This window comes from Mirounga angustirostris, unplaced genomic scaffold (assembly GCF_029215605.1).
Source record: "Mirounga angustirostris isolate CCGP_5_RB_7025 unplaced genomic scaffold, mMirAng1.0.hap1 SCAF_2, whole genome shotgun sequence".
NCBI lineage: Eukaryota > Metazoa > Chordata > Mammalia > Carnivora > Phocidae > Mirounga > Mirounga angustirostris.
Genome location: NW_026991710.1, coordinates 55702868 through 55728291, shown reverse-complemented (window position 1 = coordinate 55728291; position 25424 = coordinate 55702868). Strand labels below are relative to the sequence as shown.

General features: G+C 34.5%; 1 long non-coding RNA gene and 1 other non-coding gene across 2 annotated transcripts; both read right to left on the bottom strand.

The window, feature by feature from the left end:
• Positions 1–2509: 2509 nt before the first annotated feature.
• On the bottom strand, positions 2510–5567 carry LOC135362952 (uncharacterized). The gene is made up of 4 exons (XR_010408473.1): positions 5523–5567; positions 4162–4319; positions 3513–3554; positions 2510–2685 (listed from the first exon to the last, which is right to left on the bottom strand). It is a non-coding gene; the product is annotated as an uncharacterized LOC135362952 (long non-coding RNA).
• A 5919-nt stretch (positions 5568–11486) lies between these two features.
• On the bottom strand, positions 11487–16398 carry LOC129045940 (uncharacterized). The gene is made up of 6 exons (XR_010408472.1): positions 16313–16398; positions 14838–14900; positions 13268–13300; positions 12778–12798; positions 12327–12365; positions 11487–11511 (listed from the first exon to the last, which is right to left on the bottom strand). It is a non-coding gene; the product is annotated as an uncharacterized LOC129045940 (transcript).
• Positions 16399–25424: the final 9026 nt, after the last annotated feature.

The following is a 25424-nucleotide window of genomic DNA, read 5'->3' as shown; positions in this document are numbered from 1 at the left end:
TTATGTCTCCTTCTGTAATAAAATAATAATTTTGCTTCTCTGGGGAAATTGCAGAAACTGTTAAAAACTAAAAGACATAAGGAAAGTGAATTGTATCATTATTCCATTTCCCCATTTGGCTTTTTTATTTTAAGATTTTATTTATTTATTTGTCAGAGAGAGAGAGAGAGAGCACAAGCTGGGGGAACAGTAGGCAGAGGGAGAGTAAGGCTCCCCACTGAGCAAGGAGTCCGATGTGGGACTTGATCCCAGGACCCTGGGATCATGACCCGAGCCGAAAGCAGATGCTTATAAGACTCAGCCACCCAGGAATCTCCCCATTTGGCCTTTTCAAAAGCTTCTTGGAAAGTAAGAGTAGATTATTACAAATTTAATGAGGTGGTGACAACTCATTTTTAAATTTTTATTATTAATGTAACTAATGTTATGTTAGTTTCAGGTCAACAACATAGTGATTGGACAACTTTATTACATTATGTTATGCTCACAAGTATAGCTACCACCTGTCACCATACAACACTATCACAATACCATTGACTGTATTCTCTGTGCTGCATCTTTTGTCCCCTCGATTTATTCATTCCATACCTGGAAGCCTGTATCTCCTCCTCCCTTTCACCCATTTTGCCCATCCTTTCCACCCAAATTATAGGTGGTATTTTAAATATAGTGTCACATAAATCCTTGATCCTTGCATTTTTGTCTCCATCCTGCCTTTCAAACTAAAGAAAGAGAGGAAAACAATACCAGAAACCGTTTGCTTTCATCTTTCAAACCGAGGCTTACACCTCATGGGACAGTTTAAGGACAAGTCTACTCTAGTCTTGCACCGCAGTTTAGACTGCAAGAAACATGACTATCTTATTCCATGGCTCACTGTGCATTCATTAAATTGATGACTTTATTTCCTTTTTAAAAAAAGATTTATATATTTATTTGAGAGAGAAAGAGAGAGAGCGTGAGAGCAGGGGGGAGGGGCGGAGGGAGCGAATCTTCAAGCAGACTCCCTGCTAAGCGCAGAGCCTGATGTGGGACTCGATCTCACAACGCATGAGATCATGACCTGAGTGGAAACCAAGAGTCAAATGCTCAACCGGCTGAGCCACCCAGGCACCCCTTGATGACCTTATTTCTATAGGATTCATAACACAAGAAATATCAAGTATCCTTGAGGGCTTGGGAAGTGATCTGATGACAGAAGCTGGTAGATAAATTTTATGAAGACACAGGGGCCTGCACTCTCCATTAATTTCTTGCAGGTCCAGTAGTCTGAGTATGTGACAAGCCTTCTCTAGATTAAAAAAGAAACAAAGTTGTTTTACCATGTACTTCTTGACACTGAGAGAAGGTGGAAGACCCAATGCTAAGTGGCTTTCTTTTCATTTTCAAGACAAAAATTTCATGTTTGGGTGTTATGCCTATATAATATATATTATAGGTAGGACGAAGAGCAGTTGATGGCTTAGGCCATGCTACAGGAAGCCTTCTCACATATGTTATCACTTGGTAGATAGAGTGGCTCTTAAAGGGTCATGGCATGTTGGGTTGGTTGGGAACCTGGAATATACCCTAAAAAGTACATCACACCTGGGGCTTCTATGATGTCAGAACAAGTGAGGATTGTCATGTTGAGAAAGAGCTCCTCCTTGGGCTCTGGAGGATACTGAAGAGCCCACCCCAGCTACTAGGTGACTGTGTGTGCTGAGGTGACTCTTTAAATGGTTCTGACCTAGTCTACCTACCTGTAAACTCAGTTATAATCAGGTGGGTTGGGCCCAAATAGGTTCTGATGGCACTGATAAATTGTATAACCGGGTCATTCAAATTCCCAGTGCACTCACAAATGCCACAGAGACGTGGGATGTCCTTATGGGAAATAGTCTGTAAACAACTGACTTCAAATGAATGATCTTGAACCACATTTATAATTTGCCAGCATCAGTCAGAAGTGACATTTTAACTTTGTTTCATTAAAATGTGATTGAAGGGGGCGCCTGGGTGGCTCAGTCGTTAAGCGTCTGCCTTCGGCTCAGGTCATGATCCCAGGGTCCTGGGATCGAGCCCCGCATGGGGCTCCCTGCTCCACAGGAAGCCTGCTCTTCCCTCTCCCACGCCCCCTGCTTGTGTTCCCTCTCTCTCTGTGTCTCTCTCTGTCAAATAAATAAAATCTTTAAAAAAAAAATGTGATTGAAGGTATCATAAAAAATTTGGTGAAAACAAAATGTTATATACATACTCTTAAAAGGATTGTGTAAATGCTGGTGAATGGAATAATGACAGAAAATATGGACTGTGCTTTAAAATTGTAATTTATTGAAAAAAAAGGAAAAAAATCTCAGTCATTGCACACAATTATATGGAATGATGGCACTTACAGAAAAAGCAATTCAAAGACTTTTTACACAAAATTTCCATAATAGAAACTTAGTAAAGACTTCAATACCTTCTGTTTCAGTGGCCTTCATACTGGCATGATACAACTGGAATTTAGACAATAAACTGTTAGGAAAATTTAGCTTAAGGAAAATAATGATAATTCTATGTAATACACAGTAGAGAACTGAAAAAGGAAGATTGCCCTCAATTTGGTATTGTCCTATTCTAAAATAACAGTCAAAGCCTTTGGATAAGATGGTTTTACATGGTAGATAGGAGAAATTTAGAGAATGGAATTTTCAGTCACATCTGTAAATAGAAAAGGAAATATGTGGTTAGCTATACTACATGTTTAGAGTTGAAGAGACACTTTTATGATATGCATATTTTAGTTGTCATTTTCTCTTCATTTTAAAATAAAGTTCACAGTGTTATTTGTGTTTTCCTGCTGCTGACAAATATATCCATTGCTCCTAATTTTTAAGTTTTGAAAATTTTTTACTAGATAGTATTTTCCTTTGCAGTAATATAAAAGATATGGCAAGGCAATTAGAAGAAAAAGCTTTCATATGGGTCAGGGTTTTATCATTTTCTTTAGTTTGATCTGTTGAAAAGGACGTTTCCGCTATTGTGAAGGGAAACACACATACATGCACACATGCACACACAACTAAAAGCTCCAATATAGAAGATGAAGGTGATTTTAAAAAAATCCATTGACGTATCAGTCTGTTTGCCTGTTGAGAGATAATCACTTGGCTTCACTATGTGACTTGCTAAGGACTTCTACTGCAGTGATCACAAAGAACAGGATACAACTGTTGGGCTCACCTGTGTCTCAAAATCACATCTTCATAGAAAATTAATAACATCCATACTCCTATACTTGAATAGGAGTTTCAGTATGATAAATTATAGTAGATAAAATTAGGTAATTTTTAAGTTGCTGTTTAAATATAGTATGACCAGGAAACAAATTTGCAAATTTCTAAGCCAATGTAATTATTTAAGTGCTAATGTGTTCACAAGTAGCTAGACTTCAGCAAAAAGAAAAAGAATTATAGCCTACAATCATATCTTTGTACTTTGTCTTCAAATGGAAATGGGATTAATGGTTAGGTAATTTCCAAACTTACCAACAGCCATAATTGTGGAGTTCCTGAGAATTCTTAATTTTTCTGGAAGAACAAAAATTGTTAAAATTATGTGATCAATGTAGTCAGCAATAAAATGTTATTAGCTCAAAAAAATGGCTGCTACTTATTTTCTGTGTCTATTTTCCCATCACTATACTTTGCAAAGATGATTATATTTAATCACCTGCAGAGTTAAGAAAAATAAACATTGTTATTTTAAGTAAACAAAAAACTCAGGATTTGAATTTAGGACTAGTGGGTACCAAAATCTGTGTTCTATCCTTATGTATATCACGGGTATAACCAAAAGAAAGGCATTCAAAGATTAATAAAAGTGCAAGGAGAATAAAATTGGGTTCTATATCAGGATTCTTTATATTTTTAATTTGGAGAAAAAGCTTTTTTTTTCTACCGTCATCAAGAATGAATTTCACTTATAGAATAGATAGCACTGCTCCACATGATCTATTAGGTTAACTTTAGCCATAGATGCCGCAGAAAATATTATCAATTTTCCATTTCAGTAGGAAGCACGAAACACTGATTTGCCATGTTGATTCTACATCTGTTTCTATGGCATGTTCTGTAAGTGATTTTCTTTTATGTCTTTTGGTAGAACATCAATATGCAGTAATTTAAATGAACTTACCACCACTCTGGCACAACAACAACGTTTTCAACGTTCTCAGAGGCAGTGGGTTTAGTGATGTCGTAGGATGGTGGATAAGCAATATACTGCATGATTTGTGGAATGTAATACCAAGCAGCAAAGGGATAAGCATCAAGTTGGTAGAATTGTTGGAAAGGCTAGAAGGAAAGACCATTGAAAAGCAACAATGTATGAACAATTGTTGTTTTGAATCTCTGAAAATGAATCATTTCATTCATTTCTGACATGGCTATTAACGACACAAGAGATGATTGTGAGATCTCTGGAAAGAAAAAGAATCAAAGTTACTTTCGAAGTCTGACTGAAGCTTCAAAGTTGGAAGAAGCAACCTGTTTGAAATACTTTTCATTTTAGAGATTTGGGAAGCAACACTGATTTTGCCAATCATATTACCTGGAGTCAATTTCTTCTGAGACATATGGGACATCTTCAACAATCTTTATAAGATTCACTAAATGGCAAGTAGTAGTTGGAGGGCTCCATGGCTGGTATGGATCTAACCTGACTGTTCACAGGAATCAGAACTGTATGGCAACAAATAGTTCATAGTGTCTGCTTATTGCCTTAAAAATGAAATCAGAATCCCTAGGAACACTGAGGAATCAATGGAATTTAGGGCAGGGGAAAAACTGGCATCTGTTATGTATTACTGACAATCTCATTTCACAGATGAGAAAACAAGATCAGAGAGTATTTTGGCAGAGACATTCAGTATCTCTCCAGATGGTTTCTTCAGAAGAAATGTGTGTCAACCAGTTTGAGTTTGAAATTCCTAAATATAAACTGAATTTTATTTTATTTTATTTATTTTATTTTATTTTTAAAGATTCCACTGATTTATTTGAGAGAGAGAGAGCATGAGAAGGGGGAGAGGGAGAAGAAGGCCCCCCACCGAGCAGGGAGCCCAATGTGGGGCTCAATCCCAGGACTCCAGGATCACGACCCTAGCCGAAGGCAGACACTCAACTGACTGAGCCACCCAGGTGGCCCTAAACTGAATTTTAGAAACAGATCATGGACATAAAGATATAAAATTAAGAAATATGTTAGAAGAGAAATTAATGTAACCATGGAGATTAACACTTCATAGTCCTTATGACTATAAATACATTGTTCCCATCAGCTGAGACACAGACTGGCACAGCTCCCATTCCAAAGAATAGTGAAAAGTAGTTCTAATCTCTCAGATCAACTAATATAAATTATCACTGAAGTTGGGAGTGAGAAAAAACTGCTGGAGAAGAAAACAATCACTTCCAAAATGTGAGGCTTTTTAAAAACAAACATATTTAAACTTGACACTATATTATTACTGTGTAATTTATTAAGCAAAATGTTACCAGTTGGAGGAGGTTGTGTTCCTTCACTCTGCGAAGGTGTTGCTGTATAAAAGGAAATAAAGTACATTCTTACTTAGACATCTGGTACAACACATTCATTTTACAATGTACCAAGAACATAGCATCATCTGTGAAATTTAGGATAAACTGTATTCTATGCCAGAATTATGAAGAAGTAGCAAAACACTTTTTATTTTTCAACTTCAGAAAAAAATATTCAAGTAAGGCTAGGATTACTATAGTTTGGAAAAACAAAGAATTTGTAAGGTTCATATACTGGGAGAAAATAAACTACCAATTTTCTAAGACTACATATTTTCTGTTCATGGCTACTTATTAATCATTTATTTAAATTTGATCTTTGGTAAATTTTTAAATATCAGGTATGGTTAGTAGAACAACTTATCTCTTGAGATATATTTCTGTTAAAAAAGAGAAGCACATAGTATAAAAACATAACACATGAAGGAAATATTAAAGTATTCTAGATTTAATAAATAATCTTACCTGGTTATGGATAGCTTCCTAAGGAAGAGAAAACATTTTATTTTAGTATATTGAGTTTATTCATTTATGAATAACAAACATTTACTAGGTACTTTCGTTCATTCAGGGATGACTATGCTAAGCACTGAGGATACAACTATGAAATACGATGAATACCATTAGCAAGACCAGTATAGTAATAATAGTTGTGAAGGTTACCGCTTAGCCATATCATAGCTAAAATAGTAAAATATATCATTCCAGTAATTTCTTAGATCAGTAATGGTGAATTCCAGTGGGGTACTGATATATTTAAATTTATTTGGACTTTATTTTAAACACAAGCAACTTGGACACCGATATAAGAGTAACAATTGAGGTCCAAATTAAATTCATTATTGGCTTTCCTCTTCCTACATTCATAACAGAAGAAAATGAAAAATGTAATTTTGCTGAACTAAGATAGAGCTTTTTCCCTAAAGTCCTAATTAAGTTGATTTGCTGTAACTAAAAGTAAGGTTTTTTTTTCTCCCAAGTGAATGACTTTATAATAATCAAAAGGATCAAAACTAAATGGTTGTGCTGATTGATATGTTTTTGATCTATTCATACACTCAGCATGAAGAGTTTAAGGCATTATAGTTCAAATGCACATCGTGATTAAAAAAAAAAACCACCTTCATAATGTTTTCAAGAAGTTCATGAGCACAGCAAATTTTATAGAGACTGAGAAGTTGGGGGAGGAGGAGAAGGAATGAACATTTTATTGGACTTGCTACAAGCCAGACTCAGGGCTAGCTGAGTAGGTGATTGCTAATTCAATATTCAGAATAACACCAGGGAGCGAGAATAACTGTATTTCCATTTCACACACATAAGGAAACAAGTCCAGAGACAATTAAGTTCAACTTGACCATCCTTTCTTAGAGAGTTTTGACAAAAACAATCTGAGGGGCGCCTGGGTGGCTCAGCTGGTTGGGCGACTGCCTTCAGCTCAGGTCATGATCCTGGAGTCCCGGGATCGAGTCCCGCGTCGGGCTCCCTGCTCAGCAGGGAGTCTGCTTCTCCCTCTGACCCTCCCCCGTCTCATGCTCTCTCTCTCTCATTCTCTCTCTCAAATAAATAAATAAATAAAATCTTTAAAAAAAAAAAACAATCTGAATGTTTAGGACTTCCGATTCCTCCTACAGAGTCTATACTATTTCCTTAAATGGAAAGTTACTTTGGCACATCTGTGCTCTCATGAGCAGGAATGTTTATGGAGTTCCCAACCAGGGCTGGCTTTGGGAAAATAAACACATGATAAAGTCCTGAATATAATGCATCATCACAGAGATTATAAAAGGATTTGTAACGGAATTTAGTCAAAGTAAATTTCTCCGTGGTTAGTAATTATGGATAGGATACACAGCATTAGTCTAGGCATAAATAGAAAAAAATGGCTTTGACAGTAAATATATAGGCGATCATATGAATACTTTTTGAATTATTATTAACTACCAAGGCTAGCATAATTTCTCGAGAAAGGTGAATACATCTTTCGAAGTGAACCCAACTTAAACTTTAATGTATTTTAATTCTGCAGAATATGATTTTGTATTATAATAAATAAAATATTACCAGCTGTTGTTTGTTGTATTTGCTCAGTCTACGAAGCTGTTCCTATTCAAAAGAAAAAATATTCTCAGTTGCTTGGATAACCATTCAGTACAACCCCATCATTTTCAAGTAATGAAGCTAGGATCCTACAATGCTTTTCCCAGAAGTAAAGAATGAGGAACTATTAATCCTACTTCAGTGTTATTTCTACCACAAATAATTTGGACTAAATCAATTATTTCCTTTCAAAACATTAGAAAAACTACTTTCTTAACTTACTTTAAGCTTAAAAAAAGTTAAAATACAGTTAGATATAAGTGAGTATTCAGGCAATTTTACTTATAAAGTATCTTGTGTCAGAATTACTAAGAAAATTAAAAATGATTTTTGCTTTCTGACCAAAGATTTAAACTTGGTCAAATGAAATAAAAATATTAGATGAACTGGGGAAGAAATTATGATGTTTCTGATATTAGCCACATTTATTTATCATTTACTTTACACTATGGATTGTATTAACTGCTTTCACATCATTTAATATTTATTACTGTCATTTTAGAATTTAGATTATAGACTTATAGCAGATAAGCAAACTGTCCAACATCACATGCTGGGAAAAGGTAAAGCTTAGGGGCAAATTCAAGTCTGGCCAAATCTACAGACTGTCACTTAAATACTAGGCTATTCAGATCCAAAGCAGACTATACAACACAAATATTCAACTGAAAGTGTGAATTAAATACCTGGGATAAAAAAGTTGTTAGTGTTATTTTCAGAGAGGAATCAGCCAATATCTAGAGTCCATCAGACTACTTGTTATGGGTTAAATTTTAGCAGATAATGAGAATGAGAAATAATTTATCAATATAACATTCTTATTCCTTGGTACATTTGCCTTTGATAAGCTTTTAATGAAATTTTACCAGATAGCGTTGGTAGAGTGTGTCTTCTCTTGGAATTTGCTTATGCTAAACAAACAAACAAAACATATATATACATATATATATATATATATATATATATAATTTGTTTATGTAAATTGTAACATATCTTGGATAATGGTATATTTTAAATTTAACAAATATATCTCACCTCAGTGTTATTGGGAACAACTTCCTTCAAAAAAATAGAAACAACACACTTTTAATTTTATGACTTATTAGTTTATATTTAAGGTAAGCATACTAATTAACCAGACACTATTACTAAATAACTGTGGTTAACTGATTTTAGCCACAAATTCCTGCATAACTGAGAGAAGATGAATAATTTGAGATACATGTTATATCAATAATTCCTTTTTTCTTCTCTGTGCTTTCACGAGGGAGGTTATTCAGAATGTTGAAGGTGGATATAAAATATTCACCTTTACTGAATTCACAGAAACTCCACATAATTGGGTTGGTTTTATTTTGCGATTTGGGTGAAAGTCTCCTAAAATTAATGGCAGGACCTCAACACCTTCTATGCCTGCAATTTTTTTTTCTTTAGGATACCAAGAGGCAAAGATTTATGATTAATTAACCTAGAATTGGTTGATTTCTACACAGGTTATAACATGTTTACATAATTGATTTAGAAGCATAGTCATTATTATAATTTTTAATGACAAGATTGAGTTCTACCAAAATCTGGCAAGGGCAAAATAACCATGAAAAAAAATGTTTGGACACCACAGATGGCCAGATATGATTGTTTGCCCAAAAGCAATTCTGTAATTTTGTCTCTGACAAATAATTGCTTTCTTAAGTCTGCTGGGCTAATAGTCACATGTGTTAAAATTAGAATCAAACCATATACATAGCACCTTGTGCAATGAGACCTCATAAAATATGTAACCTTCATGGTACAACAAGCTTTCATAAATGTTTCCTAACTAATTGGGATATTGAATTAACATAAAAATCATTTACCTCACTTGATGAACTGCTGCTAGATTGCTTTTGCTAAGAAAAAGAAAACCAGTGTTACTGATCGTGGGACTTTTACAATTGGAAGGAAACTAGTTTTACACTTTCATCCTGGGTTGCTAACTCTTGGTTTCCGGTTTGAAAAAAGCAGTTTGAAAAGCTTCAGGGCCAATATGATGTATTTTTTTGAGTGTCAATTTTATTTAAAATATTTGGAGGGAAGAGGATAATAACTTGCCCAATAACTTAAATGTTTTTTATTAAAATAAACACAGATGTATGGTGGAGTATGATGCAAAGTGGATTTTTGTGATAAAAATGAAGTTTAATTGTACATTCTTGGATATAATAGTACTATTTGAGAAGTTTAATCTTGCTCACTTTGAGAAGATAGTTTTGCTAACATAAAGCATACAGCATATACTACATATGATATATAAGTGCAGTGTTTATAAAAATAAAGGTGTCTTACCTCAGGGTCTTCCATGGCCTGTCCCTTAGGAAAAGAAAAAAGAATTAATTTTATGTTTCATGATAAATATTCAAATGTAAAATAATAATAACCAAATAGTTTTAAAACAAAGGATCGTTCCTCAGTTGATTTATTCTTATTTATTCTTAGTATTCTATCAAGAAAAGATAATCATTCGGGTATGAAGGATAGGAGATATATTTGTTTTATAAATTTTGAGCATCTGTGTGTTCTCTTTTTTTTTTAAGGTTTTTTTATTTATTTATCAGCGAGAGAGAATGGGAGACAGAGAGCATGAGAGGGGGAGGGTCAGAGGGAGAAGCAGACTCCCCACCGAGCAGGGAGCCCGATGCGGGACTCGATCCTAGGACTCCAGAATCATAACCTGAGCTGAAGGCAGTTGCTTAACCAACTGAGCCACCCAGGCACCCCTGAGTGTTCTCTTAATACTAAATCTATTAAAAATCTAGTAGACAATCCAGATTTTAAAAATCATGTTTAAATAAAGTGAATAATCAATTGTAACTATGTAAAACATTCTTGGAGCAGATATATTGCTTTATGTAATAGCCCGAATGAAGCATTTCTTCAGCTTTGGCAACAAGTACAAATAATTGACCAGTCCATAAGTGCATCCATACATGCACACATTCCTTCCTTCCTTCCTTCCTTCCTTCCTTCCTTTCTTCCTTCCTTCCTTCCTTCCTTCATCCATTCATACTAATGTTTTGTCTCCTCATAGCTATAAAGTAACAATAAAATCAGTATTCTTTAGAATTCTCCGCAAAATTCATTAGTTATTTTGAATGTCTGACTGAAAAGTTCAAGGAAACTATAAATGCCATAGAATAACTATTTTTTTTCTGAATTAAAACAGTTTTCCTATTGCAAGACTACATTTTTTTTTGCCATACTATTTAAAGAAAGTTTTTGGTACCTTGAGTACATCATTGTGTTTTTCTCTCAGAAGTTCTTTCTGCTGAAACCAATAAAGTATAGCTTATAAAATCTATTTTTGAAAGAACAAACTTTTAAAATAGTTTAAATATCATTGGTGTTCCTTACCTTGCTCAGTTCACTGAGGTATTCCTGAGGGATAAAAAAAAAAAGAGAAACAACATTCATGCACAGGGACATAAATGAATGAACATCTATAAGAAAATGTACCTTGCATTGTTCTGCTGCAACTTAAAAAATAAATGTTTCTTATGAATGTACTAATATTTCTTGCTATATTACTTCTAATATTAGTTTCTCTTTGCTAAGCCTTCTTTGCCTAAGCTGTATATAAATATGCACTTAAATAATAAAAAAAAAATTGTCCTACTACATTTTATTGTTATCTTTCATCTTGTTTTAGTCATAGTTCTGAGTTCTCTTGATCTCATCTGTCTGGTTCAATAAGCCTATTTCCATAAAAAAGCAATAAAGAAGTGGACAACACAACACTTGCTTCTCTTGGTTAACTTGACAGTGTATCTTGTGGAGACTTCCTTACCTCTCTTAGCTCTCTTGATGTAGGCTACAAAAAAAAGAAAGAAAAAAGAAAGAGAGAGATGGGGGGGCGGGAAGAAAGAAAGAAAGAAAGAGAAGAAGAAAGAGAGAAAGAGAGGAAGAGAGAAAGAAAGTGAAAGAAAGGAAGAGAGAAAGAAAGGAAGAAAGAAAAAGTGAAAGAAAGAAAAATTATGTTAAAAATCACTCAAGCAAAGTTGGGTTGCCTATCAAACTTTTAAAATAGTGGTCTTGAAGTAAAATTTCTATTTATGTTTTATTTGATAATTAAGTCACAAAACTATAGAAAACACAATACATAAAATGGTATTATTTAGAGATAGAGAATGTTCCATCAGAATGTGTATGGAAATTACGTGTTCTGACTAGGTTATGCAAAGGAAAGCATGCGTGTTTGTAAAGAGGCAAATGAACAGGTACAAATTAAAATTTAAAACAGCTCTTTAATATTTGAATATCTGGTTTTAATATTCTTTGTGGGTGCCTGGGTGACTGAATGAAGGGAAGATTTGATCAAGCCAAGTGAAAAAAAATTTATAAACCAAAATTAAAGTAAATTTCCCAGAAAAACATGTTTGTCTTTTTTTTTTTTTAAAGATTTTATTTATTTATTTATTAGAAAGCGAGTGAGAGAGAAACAGCATGAGAGGGGGGAGGGTCAGAGGGAGAAGCCGGCTCCCCGCCAAGCCGGGAGCCCGATGTGGGGCTCGATCCCAGGACTCCGGGATCATGACCTAAGCCAAAGGCAGTCGCTCAACCGACTGAGCCACCCAGGCGCCCCAAAACATGTTTGTCTTTTAAGAAGAATAAAAGGATAATACTCACCAGGGCAAACTTGGGAAACTGTCTTTCTTTGAGAACTTCCTGTAGAATTAAATTGTGAAGGATGAAAAAAAGGAAAACATACCCAAAAAGGAGCATGTTTGTCCATTTGAATGCAAGTTATCAATTTTAATTAGGTAAACCAACATATTTCTTAGGTAGAAGAAAAGATAATTAGTTTTGGTTTTATGATCTAATTTTTAAAACTAAAGAGACATTCTATTTGATTCCTTTTTGACCAGGCCTAGAGATTTAGTAAGTCTATGCTTAACAAAATGTTAAAGGAGGAATTAAATGAGGGTTTAGTCAAAACAGAGTTTTGAGAGAGTAAAGTAGCTGAGTACGTGGATACATTTGAAGATAAATAAAAACTGGAGTGAAGAAGACATTCACCGTTCATCACAGCTAACAAAAAAGGTTGGGGGCCGGAAGGGGGGAAGAGCAAGAACCTTACCTCTCTGTAGTCTGGTTCATTCTGCAAAGAATAAGAAAAATCAATAAAAAGGTATTATTCAATCAGTCAACACAGTGAAGGATCAATGGCTCTTGCAGAAACATGTGGTAGAGGTATCTAATTTAAGATCTGGTGTGCAAAATGAAATCAAATTATAAATCACATGTTAGAGTGCAAGCAGAAGAGAAGGAAGCAAGAATACATTAAAATAAATCATGTTAACATATTCTGCTTAATTATTTCTCTTGAATATTAAGGTTTTTATTAACCATGAATTTTTATCTAAGTCCATGTGCCCTCTTCTCTAACAAAGTTTGTGAAAACAAATCAAAAGTTGTCAGCACATGAACTGAAGATATTGTAGCTCAGTGACTGTGAAACTGTTTTATAGAGAAGAGAGAACAGGTCTAGGGTCAATGTGTTATCAATACATCATCGCTTAAATTCCATATTTGGAGGGAGTTCTTGGAACATAGACTAGAATACTCACTTGAATGAGTTCTGGGTGTCTAAGAGGAAGTTTCTGTGAAAAACAATAGAGAATTGTAAAACAAAACAAAAAAAGCAATCAAAATACAATAATAATAATAATACCACAATACACATATACTATGAATTTAAACATTGCTATTTAAGAAAGGTTCATATTTTAATAGCTAAATTTATCTGAAACCAAGTTTCCCTGGGAACAAAAAGGAAAAAAAAGGAACCATAACTTTTATTAACAAATATCAAAGCAAAATAGACTAATTATTTTCTCCTTAGAATATGGCAGAAAAAAAAAGACTAAAAAAAATTCTTAGTTTAAATTAATCCAAGGTGATAAGCTACTTAGTTTTCTGAACTATTTACATTACATGAGGGCTCTAAAGGTGATTTTAAACCATTATAAATTTGTGGAGTAAAATGTATGCTTTCCTAATTAAATGTTTGTCCAGATATTATTTTTATCATCAACTACATTATATAAAAATTTTTCTCAATCTACACTCTGACTCTGGGGACAAGGCTTAGGTTGATTAAATGATAGCATAAAAAAATCTGATGTTTTCTTTGGAATAAGGGGTCGAATCTGTTTTCTGAGGAAACTTGATTAATTTCATTTGTAAAAGGACAAGAGAAGAACTACTCCAATGACACATTTCTGAGGACTTGGATCTTTTTCCCTAACTTTAAGTCAGAGATCTCTTTCTATTGGTGCTTAGAGTGCAACATAAACAAAGTTCTATTGGGTAAGAAGTTCAGTTACTGGTGATTTCTCATTATCCTAATAGGGATTTAGAGAGTAAGAGTCTCATCAATAGAATCATGTGTCAGCACTTCAGAAACTTTTGCTTCTGTGTTTGATAGTTGCAATGTCCAAATACCCCAGATCATTATTTTATGAGTTACTTTCTCGTCAGGCGATCCTTGTTTATTCCTCCCTCCTTCATTAGCTCCACATCACAAGGGAACAGAATAACACGTTGCTTCATGTAACTAACGGAATAGCTTTTTTTAAAAAATTATTTTTGAGAAGAAAGGTTCTTTTCATTACATTATCTAGTTTCACTGTCTATGGTGACCACAATAACTTGACCTTTGAATCAGCAGAATCAGCCTCATTTTTTATACATTGGGAAAGAATTGGTTGACACAGGCTGTCTTAAATGAGGATTGACTTTGTTTCCAAAAGTAAAATACACTGGAACATGTGTCTTTATGTTATATTTGGTAAGGAAAACTGAGACCTATTATATGTCTACAAATATGTTAATTCTGTGATGACCCAGGGAAAGAGCCTAATTTTATTCTTTGCTCTTATTTATTATCTTGTGAATACATTCTTTTTTTTAACTTTTCATTTTTGATTTTTTTTATTGAGTAGTGCTTATATTTCAAGTCAGACATTTTATTTAGAGTTAAGGCTTGTGAAGCATTACCACAGTTTTAATACCAAGCCTTTAATTAGAGATCATCCCATGCTTTAAGATCATTATTCTCTATATTTTGTGTTTGATAAGATATCAGGTCATTTCTAACAAGAATCTACAAGCTTCTAAAGTCTCTACTATACTCACAGGCCTGGCAAGAACAACAGCCACAAGGCAGGTAAGGATGAGAAACCTCATGATTGTCAAGACCTATATAAGAGAAATAAAAAGGAGTTAGATCTTCTAATAAAATGAAAAAGAAATCCTTGATTTTCCAACAAAGGAAAATTTATGCTAAAATACGTTCATTTGAGAAGTGGTATTTTAATTAACATGATTTTTAAAATTTTGCTATTCAGTATAAATTTAGTTTCTGATTCCAGTTATCTTGCTCGGTGCTTATTTTAAGAAATACCAATTTCTTACCAATATTTTTATCCACTAACATTCTAAAACAAAACATTTGGTTCTTGAATATGGTAATATGGTTTTGTCAGAGGACTAGAGAATAATGAATATTTAAATACAATTTTAAAAAACCCAAACTTTTCCCTCTAGATCATCAGATTTGCTAGGAGGGTAATAAATTGAAATCCAGTAAGAGCTAGCATTTAATTTTATCTGAAAATTTTAGAAAATGTCTTTCTCCTTTAAATCTATCTCAGAGCATCCTGCTCTTTCAGACTCTTCAGGAGAAATGGTATCAGTGCATTATGTAGAAACTGTTAACCTCCATCAGTTATATTTTTAAAAGAATCTGGCTATCACTTCATGTTTTGCTACACTGATATATCCATGACATGACTGTATGAAGATGATTGGACAGAATCATAAGATTCAGATGTCTTGTTATGTTTGATTTCCAGAGTTCCATCAAATTGCAATAATCTATAACTACTGATACTTAAATGTGGTAGGAAAATGGTTTACAGAGAAATTTTTTAAATAAATCATGTTATACATGCAATTTGTTTATGCCTCAGTCAACAAACTAATACTGACATTTTTATATATACTACTTCAGTTTACAAACTGTATAATCTAAACATATTAATAAAGAAGGCATATTTATAAACCCAAAATGAATTTACTATCTTTATCCATTTGCATCATTTCAAATATCCAAATTAAACCATCTTTACAAAAAGTAGTCTTTTATATCTATCATTGACATACCTTTATAGAATTAATTTTGTTAGCCAAATGATATGAAATAAAATTGGCTTTGAAATACTGTACCAGAAATGGTCTCTGTTATAGTAATTAAAAAGACCAGAAATTATTTTGCATAATGAGTTTCCATGGAATTGGGCAAAATAATTCAAACTATTTTCCCACAAGTCTCTACTGAAATTATGCATCTGCTTTTTCAATATATAAGGTTTTAGTTACTAAGTCATCAAAAAATGATTTGGTCTTTATACTATATTAACTTTTCACCTAAAGATCTGAGATGGATGGTGACAAAATTTACAAATGCATCTCTAAGCTACCAGTATATCATAAGAAGGTATCAATGTTTGCAAACACTTAAAAAAGTTACAAATGCATCTTAATGAAGAATGAAAGAAAGATTGGACAATGTGAAATCATAGTAATTTTGCCAAATGTAAAGACAATACCTTGAACCCAAGACTGGGAAGAAGAAGCAACCTTGGTAGATGATCAAGGTGATGGCAGATGTCTTTGCTCCACAGCTATTTAAACCTAGTGATTAGTAAAATGTTAATTTTGTGGTTTCAGTTCAACCAATAGTTTTATTTAAATTCTAAGAATTCTCTCAAATAGGAAATTAATTTTCAGTCTAATTTCTCTCCCCAGAAATTCTGAGGAGAGTTTCCAACAATGGAGTGATTCATACTATGATAACAGATTATACAGGAAATGGAATAATAGTATTCAAAATTAAAATACAAAATTTTCTAGATTTATTGTTATGATAGGAACATGATTTTATGTTAAATGGATAATTGGAAAGACCAATATGGCAATAAAATTCTCTTTTTTATATTTGGAAAATCCAATACCTATAAAGAAAATTCTTGGGACAAATTAAGGTCTTCAAATTTTTTCAATTTTTATCAACATACTAGAACATGAGAAGAATTCATTATTTATTTCACCTTTTAAAACTCAATTTGTAACATATTATTTGTTTTAATTATTCACTTTATGGGGTAACCTACATTGTATGTGCTCAAATCTTTTTTTCCAAAAAAGAAATAAAATTATCCTATAAATTTTGGTGGCATTTTAAGTACATCACATAATTTTTTGCTTGCTTTGTTTTGGGAGTACTAGTTGTGATAGCATTCAGTAATTGAGTTATTATATTGTTTAATTAAAAGTAATCATTATTCAAGAATTAAATTTTTAATGTTGCAAAAAGTAAACCATATCTGTGATTTCTCCATCCTTTAAAGTAAATAAAAGGAGAAAAAATGAAAGTCCCTCTCTCTAATCCCTAATTCTACTCCTAGAATGAACTAGCATCATATATTCTAGAAAAAATATTACATGATGAAGAAAATATCCATACATAGAGAGGGCTTTTAAAAGTTATTACTGTTGATTATCAGTGCGTTTTTACCAGAAAGGAATCATACTATATATTTTAAAATTAAAAAAATAAACTATAATGATATTTACAGCCTAGTCACAATCATAAGACAGGAACATTATTCTGAGTTAAAAGAAATACCAGGGTGGTTCAGTCTCTCTACAACAGCAATCAGAGGAGACTGTGGTTTTCCATGCTAAAGCTCTCTTGACATAGTATCTTCCTTGCTGACTACATCATATCAATTTTAACAACTTACTAGTGTTTTCTTTTTTTTTTTAAGGTTTTATTTATTTATTTATTCTTCAGCGAGAGAGAGGGTGCACAAACAGGGGGAGCTGCAGCCAGAGAGAGAAGCAGACTTCCCGCTGAGCAAGGAGCCCAATGCGGGGCTCTATCTCAAGACCTCTGGATCATGACCTGAGTTGAAGGCAGCCACTTAACCAACTGAGCCACCTAGGCGCCCCTTACTAGCGTTTTCTATTTACAAGCATACCTTGGAGATATTACAGGTTGGGTTTCAGACCACTGCAATAAAGTGAATATTGTAATAAAGCGAGTCAAATACACTTTTGGTTTTCCAGCACATATAGATAGCAGTTATGTTTACATGGTGCTGTTGTCTGTTAAGTGTGTAATAGCATTATGTTTAAAAACCAATGTATATACCTTAATTTAAAAAATAATTAATTGCTAAAAAACACTAACCCATCATTAGACCTTTCAGCGAGTCATCATCCTTTGGCTGGTGGAAGAGGGTCTTGCCTTAATATTGTTGGCTGCTGACAGATCAAGGTGGTGGTTACCAATGGTTCGAGTGGCTCCCGTAGTCTTGCCACATCGGATGACTCTTCCTTTCACATAGGATTTTTCTGTCATGTGCAATGCTGTTTGATAGCATTTTACCCACAGTAGGGCTTCTTTCAAAATTGGAGTCAAACCCTGTTGCTGCTTTATCAACTAAGTTTATTAATATTCTAAACCCTTTGTTGTCATTTCAACAATCTTCACAGTATCTTCACCATGAGCAGATCCCATCTCAAGAAACCACTCTCTTTGTTCATCCATTAGAAGCAATTCTTCGTCTGTTTAAATTTTATCATGAGATTGCAATAATTCAAGTACAGTAATAAGGAAAAAGTTTCAATTATTGTGAGAATTACCAAAATATAACACAGAGACACGAAGCGAACAAATGCTGTTAGAGAAATGGCGCTGATGCACTTGCTTGACGTGGGGTTGCCACAACCTTTCAATTTGTAAAAAAATGCAATATCCACAAAATGCAATAAGGTGAAATGCGACAAAATGAGGTATGCCTGTACTCTGATTCATTCAAGGGAGTGAGGACAAGCATCCTCAGCTGCATTATAATGCCATACTTTTGTCTTTTCTCAGTAGTGTATCCAGAATGATTGACTAATTTTATGCCTTACTCAGAATCACACTGTAGAAAAATCTACTGTGATTTATAAAAAGCTACTGTATCTTCATTTGTTTATTTATTTTTATTCATTTATTTATTCACGGAGGTGGAGAAACTGGGCAAGGTACTGGGGATATAAAAATTGAGCAAGACAAAATAACTGGCCTAGTATAATGGTGGGTAATTAACACACAAAAAGCAAATAATTTTATTATTTTTGATAGACCAAAAATAGAGATTTGAACAGGACCTCCAGAATACCTATGAACAATTCTGTCTGGAGGCCATACTTTTTGGAAATATTTGATAGTAATAAGGCTTGTCATCAAAAGGAAACAATCAGACTTTTAGAAATATCTAAAAGTCTGCATCTAAGGCAAGGCACCTCTCAGTGAATTTGTGTATCTACCATGGGACTTCTCATGAACTCAAAATCCAAATTTTTCTATCTATAATCCCCAATGGATAAGGATTTATCTCCACATTGTCCGAAGTAGGTATTGAAAATAGTTGATTAGGTTGTAATTTTTAATAAAACATTTTATCATTATAAAATATAACTGTTTACTATATTTTGAGAAAACATGGTTTCATGTGTTCATTGTAAATTTGTACAATGCCAAGTCCTGAAAAATCTTAGCCTAAATTCACTTGCTTTTATTGATATTTTTTATTTGCTTTATCAAAAGTTAAATTTGATCAGTTCCAGCCATTAAAATAAAGCTCAGGTTTGAAACACATTTGGACCATTTATAGTCTGATGGGCCTTTGCCCTATGAGTAAAGAAAAAATGAGATTATTACCTGAATATCAATTTTCTTTTATAACAGAGTCACATGCAAGGTGAACATATAACTGATCATTATAATATTCATAATATTCATAATATTCACATTCATAATAATGAAATGTTCTGCTCTTAGTAATTATAATAGAAAACAGACATAAACAGACATAAACTAGGACAATTTTAGGCACACCACTCTAATAATATCACACAACTGGCTTTGAACTTCCACGAGTCCCTAAACAAATGAAAGTGGAAACAGGTTAGTTAAAGGGACAACTAAATAGAAAGCTTTCTTGTTTTCCAGTTTTTCAATATTGGAAAAATTTTTTCTTTCTTAAATTCATACTTATTAGTAAAACTAATTAGCGCAAAAATGAAAAGAAATATCATAGCAATAGACATAGATTTTGAAAACTTACTAAGTGGTAAACTTTACTATGCGAGGTTATTTATATTGTTGCAGCATGTTCTGGTCCAGACTCACACCTCCTTTGGACGACTCACTTGCGTGAGACAGTCAATAATTCAGAACATAAAGTTCCAAAATTAGTTTGTCACAGTTCTCTCAGGAACATTTGGCTTTATGGCTGGTGAGACTTCTAGGAAAGTGTCCGTTAACTATGTGACAAACAGCTAACCTTCCAGAAGGAAATCTACTGAGAAATGTGAAAGATACTTTTGTTTTTCTCTAGAAACCCACACGTCACTTGGAACCTACCAGAGGATTCGCAATGGATGCTTAGTAACTGCTCTCAGGTATTGTAAGAACAGAACCTTGGCGCCCAGAAATAAAATGGAGTTCTTTTCAGGAAGTTGTTGTCTAGTATGAATATGTGGTATCACTGGAAATATGGAACCTATGTTTACTTTTGTGTTTGTATTCAGACAAATTACCTTTTTAGTTCTTCAGGGGCCTGTAAATAGGTCTCTGGAGATCTAAAATAAAACATACAAGCTGAGTAAAGTGGTGTAAGTGGTGGTTGAAAGAGAGGGTTTGGGGTCAGATTGTAGGTTTAAATCTTGGCTCTCATTAACCTGCTGTTATCTGGGGTAAATCACTGTGCCTCAGTGTTCTCATCTGTTCAATAACATCCGCTTTTTACATGAGAGAAAAAAAATGAAATTACACACTTCGCAGTGTGCAGTACCGGAAACAAGGGGCTCATTTAAGATTATCCATTATTAGAACATGATTTTTTAAAGGCCTCAACTAATTATTTTGTGACCAAATTATATTCCTACCTCATAGATTTGTAAACTTTTGAGAATTTATGAATTACATTTTTATATTTGTATATGCATAGAAAACGTGTAGAAAGGTAAAGACAAAATTTCTAATAGTGACCACAACTAAAGAATGTTTGGGATGGGATATGAGAAAGGAGTAGAAAAGAGAGCTTAAAATTTTTATTAATGAAATCCTGTCCTATTTGATATTTTCACAGAACAGTGAATTAGAGGGTGCTTCGCAAATTTTAATGTGCTTATGAATCTCTAAGATATCGTGTTAAATTTCAGATTCATGCTCGGTAGGCCTGAGGTGTGTATTCTTAACTGAGATACTGCATTCTTAACAAGTTTTCGGGTGATGTCATTGTTGGTGATCTATGGGACACACTTTGAGTATCAAGCAGCTAGGAGATTTGAAAATGTAATGTATAGTCTCCTCCTTTAAACTTACCAACAGTGAAAGTTTGCATATAAAGTTTGCATACTTAACAGCATGGTAAAATTGTAAAAACATGTAACATACATAGCAAAAACAGATGTTAAAAAATGCTGAATCATATTTCCATGAGATTGTTTACCTTCATAACAATGTTTAGAATAAAGCATTTTTCTTACTCAACCCTAGATTCTTCTTGTAGGTAGGATGTTCTATTAGTAACAGTTTGTCTACGGCCAACTTCTTGCCACCTCCAACCAAAATTCATTCATTTTGCCGCTAAGGAGGCTTTTACTTACTCAAGATGTCTGGGAAAATTGAGCTAAAATTTAACTAAATGCTACCTAGTGAGTTCTTTCTAAAAGACCTTGAAATTTGATGTGTAAAGAGAGTTTTGCCTATCAGAAATATATCTTCTTCTGACTTGACAGAATGTAGCTTTCATTACTAATCTGCTTTTCTGGGTCTAATCATTAGATGTCCTTGTTTAACAATATTAAAGACATCTAATGTCTTTGACAGACTATATTACCTACCAGAACCAACTGTAGCTGCCCAGACAGAATAATAAGCTATCCACCAATAGAATGGGATGTATTTATTTATTAATTTATATGGTTCTTAACAATGCTTAAAGTCTTACAGTTATTATTCTATTTGCCCCTCACAAGAACCATGCAATGTAGGGAAAGCATGATAAGGAAACCAAACCTTCCCTACATTAAGTAAACTGATTTCCATACAAGGTCATGCATCAGCTAATGAGTAAATGGTGGCTCAGATCTTCCAACACACAAGCCTGTGTTCTTACTAATATACCACTCAACAGGAGCACTTGATGTATATAAGGTTTTGTACTTTTAGATAGGCAATAGAGGAAGTAAAATCCTAGCAAGAGAAGAATGCCTAACACGCGTGTAAGATGAACTAATTTAAGCCATCAGAGGATAGTGTGAGAGTAAGAGGAACTAGCAGAATAAAAAATGTCACAGTGTTGCTGAAGACAAACCTCACACTACTTCTGGAGAAGTCGGCGGACTGTCAGATATGCAATTTCCTAACTCCAGCATTATCCAACCACATTCTTCTGATCCTATTTCCTTTTAGTAACTACACCTTTATCAGTATTAATGTTTCTTCATTGATTAGCTAGCCATTAGTAGCTAGTAAGAATGTTTGTCATTCATATGGAAGTACAGAAGTGCCTAAAAGTAAAAATTAGAGTGGAGAGGAAAATTTTAGAATTGAAAAATTTTAAAGATAAAGAAGTTCTTGTTAATGGCAATAAGAGGCTAACTGGTGAAGTGAGGTGAAGGTCTTTTTTTTATCATTTATTATTGAAATATAGTTGACATACGATGTTATATTAGTTTCAGGTGTACAACATAGTGTTTTGACAAGTCTATACCCTTCTCAAGCTCACCACGATAAGTAGAGTCACCATCTGTCACTGAACAACATTATCACGATACTATTGACTACATTTCCTATGCTGTACTTCTCCATCACTTTACTTTATAACTAGAAGTTTGTACCTCTTTACCCCCTTCATCTCTTTCACCCATCCCTCCACTCCCCTCCCTTCTGGCAACCACCAGTTTGTTCTCTGTATGTTAAGAGTCTGTTTGGTTTTTGTTTGTTCTTTTGTTTTTTAGATTCCACATATAAGTGAAGTCATAAGGTCTTTGTCTTTCTCTGTCTGACTTCTTTCCGGGTGAAGGTTTTTTAAGTTAAAGAGGTCAGGAGGTTGATTAGACTATTTGTGTGGACACTAATATAGCCCAGATCATGACAGGTTTCAAGAGGGAATGAATAGGAAACCTGAACAAGGATAGCAGTAGGGAGCCCGAAGGACAGAAGATGGCAGCAGTGAGACAAGGAAGAGGTTGAACGGCAGAGTCTGAGACTTCAAGGTCAGGAGGCCCCTGGTATACAGTCAGTGCAGGAGGTCTTCAGGAAGTGGAAGTGGTTGTGGAATGACAATTCCTTCTCCTCTTTCGGATCTCCAGATAGAGGCGGTAACAGGGGAGGGGCACCTTCTCCGACTTGAGAGAGTTATAGGGTGTTTTTATCTGGGAAGATTCAGGTTCAAATTTCTGTCTTGGAAGTAAAGGAGATGAAGGAGTTTCTAGGAATATTAACCGAATTTTTGTAGACACAGTGCAAAGGACCATGAGGAGGCTGTGGAGCTGGAGTATTTGAGAAGAGGGATAGCTCTGAGGTAAGTAAGGAGGAGCAGAGAGCAGGCGGCGGGGTTTTAACATGGTGGGTGATTAAGTTACAGCCATGAAGGGTGTACCAGCGTGGAAAAGATTGCACAGAGGCACGTGGAAAGTCATAAAAACTTAGAAAGTAGCAGTTATTTTAGTTATTTATTTAATTTTTAGATGGCTGATACAATAAGGGAAGTACAACAGAAGTCCAGAAGATAGACTGGGATGAGGTGGTCAAAAATTTAAAACAACTACTAGTATCTGGGTGAAATTTGGAAAGTTGAGGAGTGAGAGAGGCTGACAGATGAGGGTGGTGGTAATGACACGTGGATGGAAGAATTAAAACTAAAATAACTCTGTTGGGGAAACAAACTTATAAATTATTAAATTTTATGTATTGAAAAGTGCTATAGTTGTTGAGGAATACAAGAACTTTGAAGGCACAAAAGAGGGTGTGTTCTGTTTGACTTGAAAAGATCAAGAAGGGAGTCTTGGAAGATGAGTAGAGGTGTGTGAGCTGAGGAGGTGAGGGAAGAGGGGAGGTGGGAAGGTGCGTTAATAGCCATGGTTGGACGTGACTGCGCCGACCTGAAGCAGGACACGGAAGACTGCACAGTACCAACAGGAACTTGGACTTGGTATTGAGAACCAGAATCTCTCCTTCTTAGGAGGAAGGCAGAAGCCTGAAAGGCTGGCACTCTCTCCCTGGGCCTGGAGGTGAAGCTCTGCAGTGTTCTTCACCTTTGTCCAGCCCTTCCCACCCCAGCTCTTTCCAGGATGTCATTAACTTCCTCTTGTTGTTTCAGATCAGGATGGTCATTGATAGTCCCAGCCCGAGTACCTCCAGGGCCTTCCTCTTCCTCTGCCTGCAAGCTCTCTGAGAAGGGTAGAGGAGTTCGGTCCTGCCCTGGTCCAACAAATCACATGCCAGGTTTCTGGCCTTCAGGCTCTCTCTTTTCTAAGCACTTTGCTGACATGACAAGGAAGGACATTCACTACCCTGTACTGGTGGTTATAGAGCCAGTCTTCTTTTTTTTTCTTAATTTAATTTTATTATGTTATGTTAATCACCATACATTACATTATTAGTTTTTGATGTAGTGTCCCATGATTCATTGTTTGCATATAACACCCAGTGCTCCATGCAGTACCTACCCTCTTTAATACCCATCACCAGGCTAACCCATCCTCCCACACCCCTCCTCTCTAGAACGCTCAGTTTATTTCTCAGAGTCCATAGTCTCTCATGGTTCGTCTACCCCTCTGATTCCACCCCCCTTCATTTTTCCTTTCCTACTATCTTCTTCTTCTTTTTTTTTGTTTTTTAACATGTAACGTATTATTTGTTTCAGAAGTACAGGTCTATGATTCATTATTAGTCTTACACAATTCACAGCGTAGAGCCAGTCTTCTAATGCAAGCAGATTCTTCCAACAGAAATACAACCTGACATTTGTTAAGCACTTTTTTTTTTAAAGATTTTATTTATTTATTTGAGAGAGAGAGACTGAGAGAGAGAGCATGAGATGGGGGAGGGTCAGAGGGAGAAGCAGACTCCCCGCCGAGCAGGGAGCCCGATGCGGGACTCGATCCCGGGACTCCAGGACCATGACCTGAGCCGAAGGCAGTCGCTTAACCAACTGAGCCACCCAGGCGCCCTTGTTAAGCACTTTTAATAAGCTAGGCACTCAGGCAAAAAAAAACCAAAAAACATTTTTTTTAATGTTTTTAAGTTTTTGTTTAAATTCCAGTTAGTTAATGTACAGTGTGTGTTAGCACATTTTAAAGATTTGCTCATTATGAAGATTTTTTCACATGACAATCCAAGGAAGTGAATATTATTTTTATTTCAATTTTAGAGATGGAGAAACTAGGCTTACAATAGTTATACAACTTTCTTGGGCTAAGACAAAAATGGCTAATCTGGCTTGAACCAGGTTATTTTATTCCAAAGTGTTCCCTCTTAAGTACTGCGCTTTATTGTTAAAAATTTACCCCCAAAAGTCTTTCTGTGCTCTAGATACGAATCCAACAAATGACTTTATCATAGTCTGTGTTTTATTATTTAAATTTTCATAA